General features: G+C 32.1%; 1 protein-coding gene and 1 long non-coding RNA gene across 4 annotated transcripts in view; both read right to left on the bottom strand.

Moving 5' to 3' along the window:
- The window catches only part of LOC111003770, a 147833-nt gene that overhangs the window by 89146 nt on the left and 42188 nt on the right, over nucleotides 1-16499 (bottom strand). The gene's annotated exons all lie outside the window — the stretch shown is intronic.
- LOC123689635 lies at nucleotides 2204-3240 on the bottom strand. The gene is made up of 2 exons (XR_006750564.1): nucleotides 3180-3240; nucleotides 2204-3060 (listed from the first exon to the last, which is right to left on the bottom strand). It is a non-coding gene; the product is annotated as an uncharacterized LOC123689635 (long non-coding RNA).

Genomic DNA, 16499 nt, shown 5'->3' with positions numbered 1-16499 from the left:
CTTTTTGAAAAAAGCTGTAATTTTGACGTCAGAATTTTCGATTGAAAATTAGGGTGATTTTTTGATATTAAGTTAAAATGAGGCGAAAAAATAAATATTTTTAATCAAATAAATTACAGTATATTTGGGACATAATAAGGTAAGTTTTCACCAAATTTCGGAGAAAAAAAAACTTTTTAAAAAAGATATAAATAAAAAACTAAAAACTTGGTTTTTTGAATTTTTCACCTAAATTTTGAGGTTATGTGAAAAAATTGTAAATACCAAAGTTGTAGATCTTTTTATGTCCTACAACTTTGCCATTTAACTTTTTTCCATAGGACTGGTAGTTTCGCCGGAAATCAAGATAAACAATTTTTCCCCCTTAAAAGTCACCCCCCTCCCACTTCCCGAACTCGGATCGACCGTAATTTATTTTTCCTTTCATTTTGATCATATTCCCCTGCATTTCTAATCGGTTTCATCCTACTGTAATTTTTTTTCGTTTTTTACTATTTTTGAAGGCTTCGGCACTGGTCTAATATTACTCGTGGATAATGTAGCTTTCGAATGGTGAAAGAATTTTTAAAATCGGTCCAGTAGTTTATGAGCCTATTCATTACAATCAAACAAACGAATTTTTCCTCTTTATAATATTACTGTAGATTAAGGAAACTAAACAGATAAATCTCTATACAGTTAAGAAGATTAAATAAAGACATTGGACAAATCCTTAAAAAAGTTTCACAGATAAAAAATATAATACAGAGCAAAACAAAAGATGACAGCACAAAATTTATAAATTAGGAGAACAGCAAACAAACTACTCGCTATAATAAAGAAAAAAGATACAAGGCTTAGGACATTAATAGCTGTTTTAACTTATTCTTAAATGAAGCAGTAGAGGAATATTAAAAAGGATCGATGTTAGTGGCGCAATACAAGGATTACATCCTGTGAAGAGGCTCATGGAACCCAATGTTGGTTCTGATATGCCTGAATTGATAACGGACAGTGTGTAAAAAATAAAACAGACACAGATATGTATCCACCTCATGACGGAAACGTAACCAATGGAGTTCTAGTGGTGCTGTTAAAGCCAATCAAAGCGAAGACATTACATTACCAGAAAAACAAGCGTGTTGGAAAAAGTCGACCTTTTTGGTTACTGATACAGATAAAGGAAAATACAATATAAATATTAAAAGAAAATCACATGATTCTTGTCACAAAACAGAACTGAGATCATTTAATAAGTACTTCACTCTAAGCCGAAGTTTTAAATAACAAATATTATTAAAGACTTTTCGTTTACGATTTTCGCAATGCACTTAACTTGGACAAATTTTCCTCCACCTAATATTGTCTTGCCTCGCGGGAGATAATACAACAAGACATAAAAGGCGACATTATCTAGACCATCAGGAAGAAGACGCTATAAAAACCGAACGACATATTTTACGAGAGCGTAAAGCGAATTACATCAACGTTATTCCTATGAATGCGACGGGAAAACGTATTATAATAATCTTATTATCAAGAATAATGGAAATAAGTCATAATTTTCACCGTCGGCATCTTTGATAACAAGATAACATATAGACTGTCAAGTATAAGTTGGCGTTCCAGTGGCGGCGCCTCCTACAACCCTCTGTGTTGCCACTTTTTTTGTTTAGTTTGGATTGATGGATATTCTTAGATATTACATTAAAGGTAAATAAAAAACTTAATAACAAAAAATTATTTTTTATGGTAATTATGGTCTGTTAGAGGCATTATTCCTTCCATGAATTCTTCAGAGTCATCTGTGTCAGAAGAATCTGAGTCGCTGCTATTCAAATCAATTAAAAATGGTTCCATTACTGTTTCAAGGCGGTTGTCTGTCATACGATAATTATTTTCAACATTTATAACGTGATTACAGTGTTTCTGCCATTCTTCAGCAGTTATTTTGGAAAATGCACTATGGATTCTCTGTTCCATGTTTTCAGAGAGGCCAGTAACATTTGTGTCTGCAAATATTCTTTTGAACGAACTCCAAATGAATTCTATTGCATTAAAGTCACAATGATAAGGCGGAAGTCTTACAGCCTTATGACCATGTTTCTTTAATATTTCATCAATTAAGTAGACATTCTCCTGATTGATTGTTTTTATAATTTCATACAATTCTGCTTTTTTCATGGTTTCCAAGTATGAAAGATTGTTTTTTTTTTATGAAATCTTGCATCTCTTGTTTCTTACTGTTCATTGTCACGCGTTTATTTATTTTAATACAGTGATATGACGCATTGTCCATCACTATTAATGAATTGGGCTCTAAGTTTGGGATAAGCTTTTCTTGTAGCCATTTACTGAAGTTATCTCCATTCATCTCGTCGTGATAATCTCCACTTTTGGTCTTAGATTTGAAACACAAAAGACTATTGGGGATAAAACCTTTCTCACTTCCGGCATTCACTATGATCCATCTCTGACCTTCTGAGACTTCTGTAAGGACACCTTCAGTTTCCTCAGACTGCCAACATTTTTTAACTTTATAGCCAGGGTGTAAATAAGTCTCGTCCAAATAAACGATTGGCCTCGGATTGTCACTCCTTCTATTATTGTCTATTTCTCGTAAAAATCTTGATCGCCAGGCAACAACATCATATCGCTCCATGAGAACCATCCTTTTGGATTTATTCTTTTTATAACTAAATCCCAACTTGTGTAGTATTTTTCTGAGAGATTCTATACTACCCTTGAAATTGATGTCTACCTTTAGATCACAATGTAATTTTCTGAGAGTAGGGACGGAATTATTTAAATAATAAGATTGGATTTTGCGTCTAATAACACAAAGATCAAAGTCATCCAAATCAGAAACAGTTAATTTTCTTTTTCTACTTTTACCTGGAGTGACTAGTTTTATCGTCTTAGCCTCGGAAGTAGTGTTCTCTGGTGTGGAATTGTCATCACAAGCTGTGGATGTGGAAGGTCCTTGAGCTGCTTGATTAGGGACTTCAGTTCTCGCTGTAAAATTACTTTCCATGATTTTTCCCTCTGAAACTATACGGTTCACGGTTCTTTCAGAAACACCTTAAATAAAACAAAAAATATTTTAAGTTATCCATCAATCACATTTACTTTCAAAAGCAATTATTATTTTTCCCTAAATTTGGGGATATAAATATCACTTTTAACTGGCAATACTTTACCTGTCAAAGCCGCTGTTCGAGCATTCACTTGTTGAAATGGAATAATCGGCCCATTGTTACGTTTCTCCTCTTCACAAAAACGTTTTACAGCTAGAATAATTTCTCTAGCTGCACTCCGCACTACTTTTGGCATGTTTCGTAATGATTTTTACACTTTAAAACACAAATTATTAGCACCGACACACGTGAGGCTACCAAGCTGTTAGAACTGTCAACACAACTGTCAAAATTAGTACCTTTTTCTGCCACACGCCAACTTACACATGACAACCTATAAGGTTGTTTGAGGCATCGCTAAACTGATATTTATAAATTAAATTTATTTAAAAAAAGTAGAGGAAACTAGTGATAATAATATATATTTTATTTGCAAGAAATTGGTACATTTAAACGATCAATTATAAAAATCTATACAATTATGTTTCATATTAGTGAAACCTAGTGTGGATACATCCAATGTGTTTATTTTATATTTTATTTTTAACTTTATTTTTATTGTAAAGATGTATCTGTTTTGTTTCCAAATAAATAAATAACTAAATAAACAATCAGCCACACAAAAATAGACATGCAAATGATACATAAGTCATATAATAAGAACGTCAGTCATAATAATAAGTCAAGTCAAGCTATTTTTAATAACTATGATATAATTTTAATACAAGTTTCCTCTACTATTTTAAAATTAGTTAACTACTAGTTTCCTCTAATATATATATATTATTAAATAGATCCAATTGGTATTTGGAATCCATACTGCATTAGCCACAAAGATGGAATTGCGACCAATTCACTCTCCGCATATCACAATTTCAGCCAGTCTCAGATTGTAGATGGAATCTTATCTACATCCGAAGATAGACGTTATATAGACTTTAAGGTAAGTAGGGTAAGTGAAATATATTTGTACTTTAAAGAAACAACTATTTCAAAAGAATATTACATGTTTTTACTGTTTATCTATTCAGAGTTTGAGGTATTATTAAGTTATAGAACCGTGTTGGATTAGTGGCATCAGCGTGCGCCTCTCATCCATGACGTCGTTGGTTCGATCCCCGGCTGGGCACCAATGGACTTTAGTGCCATGAGCGCATATAACATTCGCTAACGGTGAAGAAAAACATCTCAAGGATACCGGCTAGCCTTAGCACAGGAGGTTGAAATCCTTCTTGCCCTCCACTCTTCTTGCAGCTCTACTGATTGTTTTTTTATTATTATTAATTGAAATTCGGGGAAACAACTACAACACCATCCAACCACCATCCGGCGATTCAGTTGTTGAATCCCCAAAAAGTATTTTAAAATAAATGTGACCAAAAATCTTTAAAAAAGGTGATTAGATTATGTATTTAATTGAATGGGTTTATCATCATTTTCAATTAAAACTATACCAACAAATTATCTCCTAAGGTTATTGCAAGTAAATACGATGTATAACGAAATTACCCACGATACCGCTCTGTAGCAAATTGTGTTATAATCTCATGAATAATTACACGGCAAAATCAATGACAAGGATCAAATATAAACACACACGTGGTTAACGAAAATCCATACGAAGAATATATGTCTTGACTGTATTATACTCTGGGAGAATTTGCACACACCAAGTAGCAGCACAGAGAAGCAGTAGAAACTGCACTGCAGCACTAGAAACCAGTTATGCATACAGGCACTTAAAAAAAAAAATATAACCTATATGCTGTCACCAGATTTCTGTATCTCCTTCAGAGGCTAGATCAACTCTGGCTTGCGCCGTCATACAGTCTCTATAAAAATAAATGTTGTGTTCCTCACGATGCTCCTAAAAGAAATGAACCCAATTAATTAATTACTGACTCTAATCACTTTTTTAAAGCTGTACCCTACAGGTTTTCAAAAAAATCGCTTGACACAGCTACTGATATATAGAATAAAATATATTTCAATACACCGGGGATTGCGAAAAAGCGATAATCCTGAATCTCAAGAGTGGTTCTAGATTAGATTGGCTATCGGAGATTAGACAGGCCGGACTGACATTCCATTAGGATCAACATCTGTAAATACGACGCTTCAACGTTTACCATCGGCTTAATACCTCTGTGGTTGGAGCAACTTTTGTAGTTTCAATGGCACAAAATAAATTTGCATGAGGGTATGACGAAATAAAAAGACTTAATCATAGCGCATCTTTAAGATTGTATTGTATTGTTCGGTTGATAATTACGATTTGTTTAGTATTAATATATGTTGGTATAAATCTTGAAACGGCTGAAATATAATATAATAAACGTAATTTCGCCGGTACAATGCGAGAGCGTCCCCGGTAATGCGGGCTGTTAGCTTAAAGTTGTTTAATGTTCCTCATCCAGTGATCTAGCAATTATTGTTTCGACCGAGTCTTAAATAACATTACTACTATCGGTTAAAAATAAATTCCCACCTCGGACATCAAAAACAAAAGACAGTGCGACTTAACACGAATTGTGAATCTAGCCAATACAAAAATATGGCTAATAAATAATATTATGTTGACTTAGTTTTCAACAATACTAGTGAATAAATTAAACTTAGATAATGTTTATTAGCAGTCATGGTCTTTAATAATATTTTGACACTATTCGTGTGTCCGAAATATACCACCCTTGCACATATACAATTGCACTACACTAAGTTTATTAACTGAAAAGGTGTAGTTCTTCTTCTTTCTCTTAACATAAAGCTTTTATTGAAAAACAACGAATGAATAGTACGAACGTATTGTATATTTAAATATTTTTACAGACAATATCTATGACACCTACATAAACATATCCTTTGATCCTCATCTATTATCCAGTGTCAGATATACAAATATTTTATAGGAATATGCATTCCACATTTTGTAAATTATAAATATATGAGAAATTTATTCCGTAAAACATTTCATAAAAAGACCAGCGAAACTCGGTCACTCGGTATGCTTTTAATTAAAATGATTCTGATAATTTCCGATAGTTATATGTAAAGTATATATAATTATTTTAAGTACATGTAATTATAATAACTAGTTTAGCCATAAGTTCTGTTAAAATTTAAAATGCATATTTTTCCACTTTATCATTTTGAATTTGAACTTTAGAGCAAGCAGTGGCAAAATTCCCTTGAAAAAGTGCATAAATTCCAAAGCATGTATAGTAAAGCATGTAAGACAAAGGTGGCTATTTCTAATTGAACATGTTTTTATGCTAAAACTTTAATAAGTATTAGGGTATAAATTTAAATAATCTTAAATTACTTAATTTAAAAAACTGCATTTTCATTTGTAACATAATTTACGGCTGGACTAAGTATATATACGTACTAATGGCGCATACAACCTTTTAGGCCTGAGCTTCAAATTTCTGTATCTATTCCGTGATAATTTACACCTAATAGGCAAATAGCAGGTTCACCACCTGCTGTGCCTCAAACACACATTCCACACAATACTTTCGTTCCCATATGCGCACATACAGAGAAAGTTCAGTGTCGAAGATCGAACTTACCCCCAAGACATGAGAGCCGCAAATTAAAACCACTAAGCCAACATTGCTTATAAAATCCTCACATAAAGAAAATAACATAGTTTTTATTACTTGAAACCTGGAACGAATCTCAATACGATAGAGCACGTTTATTAGTCATTAAATGAATCATTTTAATATTCACAGGCACAAAATGCATGAATCGTAACTTGTGTATTATATTTTCGTAATTATTTAATAACATTCGTTAAAAAAAGAAACAACCTCATCGTGACTGACAGAGTGGAGGGCAGACCTCGAGGACGAACCCCTGCTCATTGGAGCAATCAAATAAAGACCGTCTTCAGCAAGCGTGCCTGACAAACGCTTGCTGAAGACAGGGGATTGGTTATTCCTTATTTAATTTGTCAGATTGGCTTTTAATTTTAATAAGTCTGAAAAACCGAATGGACGACTGTACTGTAACGGTCTCAATCTTTTCTCCTGTAAATAACGTAACATTAATAAGGATTATTATTTCACGACTTTGAATAACGATTAATTACAATATTAGCATACGAATGCAATCTTATATGAAGCCTATAAAACGATATTAATGTCGACCGGTAGCCGTAAATTCCGATATGTCGTAACTTTTATATAATGAAGACGACATTAGAACTTGCCATTCCGCGTATAGAGCATGTCAAAACAGGTGGAGCTAAATCTTTTTATTATTAAAACTAGCCTCACCGCATAAATTGCAATCCCTGCACTTATAAATGAATTATCACAGAATTTTCAAAGAAATAGTTCCCGATGAGCGCGTTTAACGAAAATGTTCAGCTAATATTAGTATTGCAATAGAAAAGAATTACCTTTGTCCTCTGTTTGTTCACGATACATACATAAACAGTTTCACCAATTGATAGATTGAGGAAAATTTCGTTATTAAATTTGTCGAAGTTTTGTGTAAATACTCGGAATTAAATATAATTGTCGGAAAATTCACGCCGCTCGGGACACATGTTTACAAATACTTATTAAATGTTTTGTCTTTATCACTCTTGTCTTTACATATAAATTAAAATGAGACCTGAAACCAGCTGAACAAAGGTTTGACATGTCTCTATTCTGTCTCCTTTCATCTCAGAATAAACACAATTTGACAGAAAGGGACGTAATCCACTCGTAATTAACAGCAGAGTAAAACTCGAAGTAATATTGACAATATTCAAACAACACGATGGAAATGCGACGTCGATCCAAAGAACCAAAACTTGGCAGCCAGGCATTCTTTCTAAAAATGCAATCAGATTTATTTATAAACGAAACTGATGCACCTTCCCGTCTTCGAGATAAAAGAGATTCGGTCAACGCACCAATTAGCTCACTTGCTAATTTAACCCAATTGGTACTTGTCGGTACTACACCCAGCTCTATATTCTATAGCTCGTAACATGGTACACATAGAGAAACGATTTTTCTCTTACCGATACCACTCATACACTTAAAGCTAATTGTAATCTGATAAGGATTAAGCTATAAACTCTGTTATGTATGGTGTTATATATATTTATATATTTTTTAGAAAAAGTTATAAAAAAAATTGGACTATTTTATATAAGAGACGCTGTTTAAAAACATTTAAAAACTATTGCAAAAACAACAATGATATTTATATAAAAACGTAAATTTTAATAACACAAGCTGTATATAAATAAGTAATAAAATAAATATAGTTTTCTTTCCCGTAGTGCCAAACGGCCAGGAGGCTCACCGCCGCCCATGGACATTACCATCTAGCCTTTAAAGAATTACTGATATTTTCCTGAAGGCCCTTGAGAGTCCTTCATATTAAATATTTGTGTCTTCCCTTTTTATCATATCTAATGATACAAACTAAAAAAATAAATGATTTATTTGTTGCCTCTGGAGTCTTGCCTTTTAATCATTAAAATTGAATGAGATAACATTGATCAGAATCTATTGATGTGATTAGAACTTAATATGATTACGGCAAACCAAAGATCCGAGATGTTTGCTAAACAAACATTGAATTTGTTTTCCTAATGCTACATCTGTGTCAATAACACTTTGTTATTATACACCTCAGTTAGTTATTAATTAACACATTTAATTAGTTATTTATTATTTATCACTAACAAAAGTTAAAACAGATATGTATGTTTATCATACAATCTCATATCAAATGATAAGATTATAAACATCACACTATCATAACAATTGCATTGAGAGATATAATCTAAATATAGAATATTCCCTTTCTCGTAAAACAATTTGTTAATCATCTGATGACAACCTGTTACGTTCACAAACTTTGTCCCTAGCTCATAGATCGCTACAAAAATCCTACATAGTAAGGAACTAATTAAAAAAGTTCTCACATACATTGCGGCAAATGCAAAATCAAACATATCATAAACCCACCTTAAAACACTATAAACAAAGCGTATAATGATTTAAATTCCGTAATACACAAGAAAACAACACAACTTCTATAGTGTCCCGTTATATTTAAGGGAAACGCAAAGGACGTGCGTCACCGACCGCGCTTGAACGACAACTGAGCAATTTCACCGGTGTAGCTGGAGGTCGGAGCTCAACTTAACTGGCTAACGCCTAATGGTTTGTACAAGAAATCTGCCTGATATTACGAGATGCAAATTAATTGCATATAAAGTAATTATACATAGGATGACACAGCCTTATCTATACGTTTAGATACTTTTGCAAACAGCTGTGTTTGACCATTGTCCTCTATTAAACTTCGTAAATGCGTATCATTGTTATAATTATTAAAAATCATTTCAACCATAATGAATGAAATGCATTGATAACCTTTCATTGTAAACTAATTAAATTCTGTTTTTTTTTTTGTTTTACACTAAAATTTTAAATAAATAAAACAAGACCGAATATTGTCAAACCCCGCAAGCAGCTGTACTTTTGCATCAAAATTGTATTGTGAACAAAACATTTGCAACGTACAAATGTTTAAAGGGACCAGACAATGGTGCCGCCCTCGCAGCTTAGTGGTTGATGGCGTATGCCGCCCTGAGTTCCATTTCCGTGTAAATTTCAATTAAGTATGGAAAGAAACATCACCTACATGTGTTAAAACATGCCGTGTTGAAGCTTGCGGGACATCAAAGTTAAAAAAGCTTTGACCAGCTTTTGAGCTTTGTTTCAACCTTTGTTTGAATTAAAACAAAAGAAACCTTAGATTCAACCGTTATTATATTTGAATAGTTCAATTAAGAACCAATATCGATTCTAATAAATTATTTCTTTACTTCCAAACAATTCACCTTCAATATGGAGTATTTTTCTTCTAACTTCGTCTCAACTTCAATTGGTCACGTTTTAATAAATTATATAGCGGAGGTTCTGTGTTAACTGAAACTATGTTTAAAAGGTTATAACACTAGATTCCTTTAAGCTATTCCCTAGACGTAAATAGGTCGCTTAAAATATTAATTAAAAGGATTTTTTACCCCAACATTAAGTAAATGACTATAAGTTAGAAACTTAATTAAAACATGGCACGTGAACCAAAATAAAATGAACCTTCTTAATTAAGAACTCTTTTATATCATTAATTAAACAAAATTATTAGTCATTATTTATGTTATCTATATACTTTTTGTGTACTATATCGTATTAACGTTTATTTATTTGATCACATTTAATTATTTATTTTAATGTGGTCAAATAGTAGTCAAATAGACGAATTGTCGATATCAATCAAAATCAAATACTTTTCGCGGACAAAGTAATCTTATTGTTTCTTAAATTGGAATAAAAGTGTTGAAAAATGGAATTACCTTTTCGCATAATAAGAAGCGATAAAATTGAATAATCTTGTTTTGCATTGAGACAAGTAAATTATATTTTCCGGAATATTTCCGTTAGCCCGAAAGCCTATTTCCGTGGGCGCGGTCTTGACTACGTAGTGGAATTAACCACAATCTTCCTGCCATCGATTACATGACTAACGGATAATTAAACTTCATAGCGTTATTAATATGACTTCTTAGGTTGACTGAGTTCTTTTCTCGGTAAAATATAAGTAAGATTTTTCCCTGGTAGTCATTCGGCGGGAATGACTGACGGGTACAAGATTATTGTTAAATTAAATTAAATATATAAAGTATATGACTCAAGATTTTTTGTTAAAGTTCTAAAAAATCTCTCTCTAACTCTTTTTTGCCTAATTTATATATATTTAAACAAAATCAAAAGTTTCTAATTACATCAATACCTTTGTCGAAATAAGATACACATAAAGAATAATAAGATACATAACATATACATAAAGTTTCATATTAAATTATATGTATGAACAAGTGATTATAATTTAACTTATGCAAGGCACGTGCTCTTCTGTTGTAAAACGATTCTTACTACTAATAAGCTCTTACACATAGAGAAAACACGACGAAGAAAGTTCTGTATAACAACAATCAAACAACTTATAACATTATACATATATTTACGATTGATGATTATTTCAACAATTTTACGAGGCTTCTTTTCGATTTTAAAAATTATAGAACTTTAGCTGTAAACCCAAAGCACTATGTCGCTAAACTATTATAGTTTTAAATACAAAATAAGTATTAAAAGTATATGGACAAGTGTTTAAATCATTAATCAAATTAAAATACTAATCTAAGGGCCTGTTTCACAATGTATGAATTAAGTGCCAAATAGCTATGCAACACATTAATTATTCGAAAGATAAAAGTTCCAAATAAGATACTTCGAATTTCATGACGTATAGCGCGCTATCTGACAGTCGTGAAACGCAAAAATACTATTTATCATACCAATAAGTAACAAATAGCTTATTTGGAACATATCCGGACATTGTGAAACAGGCCCTAAGTCATGTACAGGGTGTACATTGAATAAAACTTTTCCCCATTTCCATCTGCGAGTATTCATTTCTTTTATTCCCCTAAGTATCGAATACGTCTTTGCTACATCTATGTCATGTCTCATCAGCATCAAATCCATTGGAAGACCAATTCAGCCTGGCGGTGATTACATATTTAAAAAATAAAGAATTAATATAATAAAATAATTCACTTTCGATACATTAAAGAGAATCTAGTAAAATTCTATATCCAAATTAGGTCCCTCAGAGTATAATCCTAAAGCTGTAGCAATATTTGATATATTTTCAAATATTAAACTCCTAAAATCTTTTAAGCGCTTCGTTGCTGGCAATATTATTTATTCGATGAAGATAAAATGGATATCTTTTAGATCTTAAATAAATTGAGTAATTTCAAATATACGAAATAATTTGTTCTCATCATTATTTTCAAAATCATTTTTATTAAATGAATTCTCTTTTTATCTTTAGTAATTTTATAAGTCCGATATTTTATTGGTCGAACAAAGGTTGTCTTAACGATGAGAGGATCGATAAATGATTGATTTCTAGAGAGAAATTGTTAAGTCAGACGACATCATGTCTAACTTTGACATTATATAAAAATAAGTACTCCGTGTGTAACTTTTCGCCTAATCGCGATATTACAAAAATTACTGCATGGCTAGTTAATACGGGTTTCACAAATATCTATAAAGATTTATGAGGAAGGTTTAGGTATATAAATTTGCAAGGATATATGAGAGTATGGCCTGATGTTCGTATGACCCATAAGGTCATACGGTCCCGTGCGTAATGGGGCGGGTCGCTAGTGTTTTATACTTTTGATTTCGTTAAGTTATATAAGCTAAATTTGCATTGAAGTGTCGGTAAAGGATGATGAAATAAAACAAAAGACAACGTTGGCGATCATCGTTAGACTCTGATTGGTTGACCGAAATGTCAACGTATCGGGTGAAATTCTATTGACAATGAAAATAAAGTATATAGACAAATAAATAATTATTTTTTGTTTTTCTCTAGATTAAGGTTCTATAAATAAATGTATATATGTTTTTTATATAACTTCTGGTTATGCACTTCTTTCACTCATCATTTTTATTTATGTTTTCTTTTCTTACTAGGGTTTCCTGGAAGAGATCGCTTGTTAGCGATAAGGCCGCCCGTTGCATCCCTTGTAATTTTTATGTATTGTGTTATTTGTGTTTCTTTGTAACGAAGTGTAAATAAATAAATAACTGATATAAATAGGTACATAAGCATTTTCTCCAAAGTGGAATTACATCAAACGAAGTTTTTGAGGCATTCACTTGTTTTACAAAGTATTACTTACGCTCAACGAACATTAAATTAACAATGTTCAAGCTTTGCCACAGTATGAAGTTAGTTTCAAAGCGTACACTTAGCGAACTCCAGTAAGAAAGCTTACTCAAATAGGAATCTTTCAATATTTTCGCGATTTTTAAGTCAGAGAGTACAGTTAGTAATGATTTTATATGAAGTTAAAAGCCAACTTTGAATAAAAAAAATCTTTTTAAAAATCGTATAAAGATATTTTGTCTTGGGGGACCGACGTAGTATAAAAACCATAAACTATATTTGACCTGGCTTGCAGACTATTGCAGGCTTGTGGGTCATATAATAAAGTATCAGAGCCTCTTGCAAAGGGTGTAACACTGAAAACGTATAACCGTACTTATTTCAATGTTTGCTTGTATTATAAAAGTTTATTCTTAGTTTCCTCCAAAATATTCCACTCACTAAAATATGCGCCTGCATCTTTATCGAACCTAATACAACCATTAAACACTACATACAATAAATTTACAATATACACAGATAAATTCGTCGGCTTTAGCTAGTGTTAATGTAAAAAATATGTATGTGGGCTACAAAGTGCGGTGGAGTGATTAATTTTAATTGCGAAGGCCGACGTTAAGCTAGCCCGGGCCTTTGGCGATATGCAAATAAATATGACTAAGTCAATTTATAATTAAAACTTATATACTAAGCTTGGTTCTATTTATTTTATCAAATAGACAAAATTTCGTGTTCGAACAACGTAGTCAATTGTTTCTGATGGTAATAACGAGAAAACAAATTTCTTTATTAATAATATTTCTTTTTCGGTAAACAGAGATTTTGGGGGAAGGAAGCCGCTTGCTTTATCCACTAAGCAAACTGCTGCTTTTATGTTATTAAGTAGTATCTACTATAGAAAAATACTTAAATAAGGCCAAAGGACAAAACAAAATAATCAAAATAAAAAAGAGAAGAGAGAGTGTGAGAGAAGAGAGAGAGAGTTCGGGGACGACCAGCCGTACTGGACTGTAACTGCAAGTTGACCACCGCATCGCGGTTCGGAGCCTGTTCCGAGGCGAGGCGATTACCTTGCGATTCCGATTAGTGTGCTTTGACCTTAAGTCTACTAGCACCTGTATACGTTTCTTTGGACATAAATCAAAAAACTTCATGTACGTGCCACGTTTAGCCGTTACATGTTTACATATTCGGATGTATTTTCAGTTAAATAATAATTATATTTATTTAACCTTTGACCGTTTCACTTTGTATGAAAAACATTTATCTAATGGAATATGCATGGCTCCTATGTTATTCCACGTACATTTAAGCCTGAAAAATTTATAAAGGCGTTCGCGGGTCGACAGAAATATTCTAGTATGTTATTGCAAGTCAAATAAACAAAAAAGCTTTACAAAATAAACGTTTTAATTCCATCGATTCATAAATACGCGCTTGTACTTATGTTTACGCGTACAAATTACAAAAGTTATAAAGAACATTAATATAACAATAACATCGACTGACTTTGCAAACAATTTAGATAATCTAATCCAGGCAGTACCTGTAGTAATAAAAGCTCCTGACAGTCGAAAAAATAAAAAGTTAATTGTTTCACTTTAAACACTAGATGCAACAAAGAAATAACATTCTCTCAACTGGTCTAGACTGAAGCTGTAAAACTATATTTCATCTAACTACTAGTATAAAATTTGCTGACAAATTGTTGTAATAGCTCACATGAGAATTGAATTTAAAACATGTTCTTAATATTATTAAAACACTAAGGGCCTGTTTCACAATGTATGGATAAAGTACCAAACGGCTAAGCAACACATAAATTATTTAGAAGATAAAAGTTCCGAATAAGAAACTTCACGTTTCATGACGAATAACGCAAAAACGCAAAAATACTGTTTTACTACCAATTAGTAATAGATAGCTTATTTGGAACTTATCCGGTCAATGTGAAACATACCCTAAACCTATAAATTAATTATAACAACAACTATACAGGACATATAGTTATTATGACAAAATGAAACTAAGATTGAGAACTTATATATTTAAAGACGTGTCGCGAGATTCAACTCCCTTAACAAAACATGCGAAGAGTACCTACAATTAATTAATTACAATAATATTACAAATAGTAATGAATAATTATTATTTAACCCAAAACTAAAGGACTTTATCGACTGTTCATGTCAGTTAAAACTTTTTGCAATGTTGAATTTCCATGAGCTTGCCTACGTGGCTTTAAGCTTAACGGTGAGACGGGGTCAATGACCGGCCGCGAAGGTCGTCTATGGCGATGACGTCATTGCGCTATAGGAAATTAAAACCATGAGCGCGACTTCTATTGTATAGGATACAAAAGCCTAAATATATATTGTATTCAGCACAAAGGGTTGCTCATTTAGTTAATTATTAAATTTTAAAACTATTACTTAATTACTACTAAGATTTTAAAATATATTTATTCGTTTATTTAAATTATAAATTAACATATTATATAATATGCCGCACTCTACTTTTAAATATGTTAATTTTGGCCAAAGCTCGTTTATATTAAGACTTGTTGCATCACATGATTTATTTGTTCTTGCGTTGTTTATTCTATTCTCTAACTTATTTCTGCTGCTGCTGCTTTCTGCTTCTATACACAAGTAATTAATAAAAAAATTGTAATCTAACTCAATAAACCATTATTCGACAGCACCGCTTTCTTGTAACTAATCGAATAAAATCCTAAAACCTAAGTCTAAGTTTCTCTCAGCAAATCAAAATTATAACGCATTATAAAATTTCTATTGAAAGCGATTAATTGATTATCCAAAAACATTAAACGCAAAATCCCAGACGAAAAAGTAAATGTTCTGAAAATATTTCCCACCAACATTTCAAATCGCACATCAGCTTGCCAGACTGCATAATATTGAGATTACCATACGAGTTATATCAAGGAGACGAATGCATCGACACTATATTGGAAAAATATATTGAAATCACGACACGTTTCATATAGAAAAGAATCAAATGTATTTCAAGGTGTCGTCTTTTGTTTCGAGGAAAAAGGATTTCAAAATGAAACCGACTTTAAACCTGTCAACATATCAAACTCTCCAAATATGTAAAACTATTTGACCCAGATCTGAAATTTTGACTGCTTATTGGAAGTTGGAGTATACAGGGTTAGAAAAGCCTCTGATATGGCTTTTAGTTTCTTAGAAAATTGGGGACCCACAAAGTACACGTACACACTTGGAAGCTTAAAAGGATCAAAAATAAATACTCAAATATACTGGACTGGCTTATGAACACGTCCTATGCACTGTTAGAGCTGCTTCTGAGACTCACTCATACTCACTCACACATTTACACCCACACAAATAAAATTAGGTTAAAGAATGCAATTTTTTAAGGAATTTAGAGTTAAGTTGTTTATGGAAGAGCTCGGAACCCTGACACAGGTATTTTTTACTTAAAAGGGTTTCCAAATCTTACACCTAGAAATGAAAATGTACTTAAAATGAATAAACACTTTTTTATTATTAAATATTTTAAACACCAATTTAAGAACTAATGGCTTATTATTTTTGGACAGGAGGCAAACGAGCAGGCGAG

The sequence above is a fragment of the Pieris rapae genome, chromosome 13 (assembly GCF_905147795.1).
Source record: "Pieris rapae chromosome 13, ilPieRapa1.1, whole genome shotgun sequence".
NCBI lineage: Eukaryota > Metazoa > Arthropoda > Insecta > Lepidoptera > Pieridae > Pieris > Pieris rapae.
The sequence above is the reverse complement of the archived record's forward strand: the minus strand, read 5'-3'. Positions and strand labels throughout refer to the sequence as shown.